Below are 3,371 nucleotides of genomic sequence, written 5' to 3'. Positions count from 1 at the left end.
CAGAAGCAATAGTCCAATTAGGTTCAAGCTGTAAGTTTTGTTTCACTTTGTGTGGATGAATGTCTTTTCAGTTTTCAAAGCATTTGTTATGCTTTCCATATACCACTCAGGGGTTAGTTTGAGGCTTGGGCAGTAGTTTATACACAGTTCAGTTCTCATAACCTTTGCTTTGCTCCTCTGGTTATGCTTCACATATGCACAACTTAGGGGTAAGCCTAAGACTTCTGTTGATTCATACACAGAAGTAGATGATCTCTTCCAGCTCTCTCTTCACCAGGACTTCCCCACATCCTCTGGCTTTTAGACTATAAGGACAGTGTTACTTCTAGGAAAGACACTTCACCAACAGCCAATCATACACCTGTTGTCATCTCTGCCTTTTTCTGGTTCATGGGCCAGTTTATCTACCCAGCACCTGACCTTACTAACCCAAGTGACACCCTCAACCTCAAACCTTTTACAGCCTCCCCAAACTCCCATACTGGGTCAGGTATCTGTTTTATGATCATAGTATCTTGCAGTTAGCTTTATGAAACTTATAACAGTTCGTATTTCCACATATTTGTATGATTATTTTATTTATGCTTATCTTCTCTATTAGACTGTGCTAAGAGAATGGACTCCGGAGTCAGACTTGCAAGTTACAAATCCTGGTCACATATACTGGTTGGGAGATCTTAGGCAAGTAACTTAGCTACTCAGAGACACTAGTTCCTCATCTGTAAAACTGAGGTTAAAGTAGTATTCACCTCATATAATTCTAGGAAGCTAATACTACATGTAAAGGTACCTGGCACTCAATAAATCTTAGTCATTGTTAACATATTAAAGTAGAAAATACATGTTTTAAAATATATATCCACCCTCCACCCCATAATGAATCTCTTTCTTTCCCCATTTACTCTTCTCTCTCCACCCCAGTTTGGCCTGACTGTATTATATATTAACCACGTTTCTTTTTTGTTTTATTTTGTTTTTACCTTTTTAAACCTAATTGCAAAACCCATTATCTAATTGAATTCACCAGCTGGTAGATTTTTTTTTTTTTTTAACAGAAATGGTTTAAAATGTTAAAAGAAATCCCACCGTTATTTTCTTTCTACAATATCGAAGCTCCTTTCTCATTTTCTGGAATGGCTACTAAGTAAAAGGCACTGACTGATCTACTGCTCCACAACAAGCCACCCCTAAATCTAGTGTCTTAAACCAATGATTTATTATGATTTACTATAGTTCCATGGGTAAATTGGGCTCATCTGAGTAGTTATTGTTTGGTTTCTGTAATACTATTTCAGGCAAATAGAGGCCAGGACTACAGTCATCTATAGGCTTGAATGTGCAGGATGTCAAATGTGGTTTCTTCATTCACATGTATTGGTGCCTCTACTAGAGTGGATGGAACAGCAGTGGGCTGGCTGGACATCTCTGTTTCTCTGTCTCTGTCTCTCACACACACATAATCATTAATTCTCTCTGTCTCTCTCTCCTTAGGCTTCCCCATTGGGTGGCTTGGTCTTTTTACTAGTATGGAGATCTCAGTGTATTCAGACTTCTTACCCAGTGGTTGCCTTTCTCAAAACAAGTGTTGCAAGAGACTCAGGTGGAAACTACAAGCCTTCTTAGAACCTTGCCTCAGAGGTCTCACAGTGTTACTTCTGCTGCACTCTGTCATAGGGCCAGCCCAGATTCAGGTGGAGGGGAACACACATGAATATGAATTCTGAGAGACATGGTTTACTGGGGGTCATCTTTGAGGATGAGCTACCACCATGAGCCTATAAACATACTCAGCAAACCCACAAAGCCCCTTTCTTTCAGAAGCTTATAGTATAGTACAGGGCAGAGTTTCTTCACTTTGGCACTATTGACTTTTTAAAAATTAAATACATTTTTTAGAACAGTTTTAGATTTACAGAAACTTTGCAAAGATAGTGCAGAGTTCCTGTACACTCGCACCTAGTTTCCGCTATTATTAACATTTTACATTAAGATGGTACCTTTGTTAAAATTAATAAACCCATCAACTGATACATTACTATTAACTAAAGTCCATACTCTATTCAGACTTCTTTAGTTTTAACCTAAAATCCTTTTTCTGTTCAAGAATCCCATCCAGGATACCACCATACATTTAGTGTTCATATCTTTTTAGGCTCCTCTTGGCTGTGACAATTTCTCAGACTTTTCCTGTTTTTGAGGAGTCTTGGTCAGGTGTTTTGTAGAATGTTCCTCTATGGGAATTTGTCTGATTTTTTTTTTTCATAATTAGACTAGTGTTAGGGCACATACATGAACAACATGACTTACCATTGTTGATGTTAACCTTGACCACCTGGCTGAAGTAGTGTTAAGTCAGATTTCTCCTCTATAAAGTTACTCTCAGTCCTGCCTCCCCACCCACGACTATGGAAGTTATTATGAGAACCCCGCACCTAAGGAGTGGGGAGTTATGCTCCATCTCCTTGAGGAAGGATTATTTACATAAATTGTTTGGAATTCTTCTGCAAGGAAGATTTCTCTTCTCTTTCACTTAATTAGTTTTTAATAACTTATTTATATCACTATGGACTCATGGATATTTATATTATAGTTTAGGTTATAATCCAATACTATTCTGTGTATTTGTTGCTCAAATAGTTCCAACTTCTGCCATTGGGAGATCTTTCAGATGGTTCCTGTGTCCCTTTGACATATGCCATCAGCGTTTTGTTTTATAATTTTCATTGTTTTCTGAGCACTTCTTACTTTCTAGCACTACAAGATGCTCTAGATCACGTATTTTTCTTGCCCCACATCTAAAATCAGCCTTTTGTCCAAGGACCCTTTGTTCCTTTTATTAGAAACCAATATCTGGGTGCTAGTTGTGTTCATTGCTACATTGTTAACATTTTGGGCCTGATAATTCTTTGTTGTTGGGACCTGTTCTGTATATTGTAGATTGTTTAACAGCATCCCTGGCCTCTGCCCTATTAGATGCCCATGGCAACCCTGCTTTCTCCAGTTGTGAAAATCAATAAAGTCTCCAGACAATGTCAAATATCCCCTAAGGGGACAAAATGGCCCCTGGTTGAGACCCACTGGTAAAGAGACAGACCTGCTGAAAATGACAAGGATATAATATAATGGAGAACAGTGGGAGAATTGCAGAAGAAGCCTCTGAGCCTGTTTGTAGATATTAGGGAAGGATTCACAGAGGAGGTGACATCTGAACTGACAATTGATTTGATTTTTTGAGCCATTATCATAAGCCAGACAAAAGGTGATTTTTTTTTTGTTATCTCATATCCCAAACTTAAAAAGCAGGTATTTTACAGTTGAAGAAACAAAAGTTCAAAGGGACAAAGTAATTTTATTTACAGTGCCTGAGCTGG

Source organism: Mesoplodon densirostris, chromosome 12 (assembly GCF_025265405.1).
Source record: "Mesoplodon densirostris isolate mMesDen1 chromosome 12, mMesDen1 primary haplotype, whole genome shotgun sequence".
Classification (NCBI taxonomy): Eukaryota; Metazoa; Chordata; class Mammalia; order Artiodactyla; family Ziphiidae; genus Mesoplodon; species Mesoplodon densirostris.
This window is presented reverse-complemented; position numbering follows the sequence as displayed.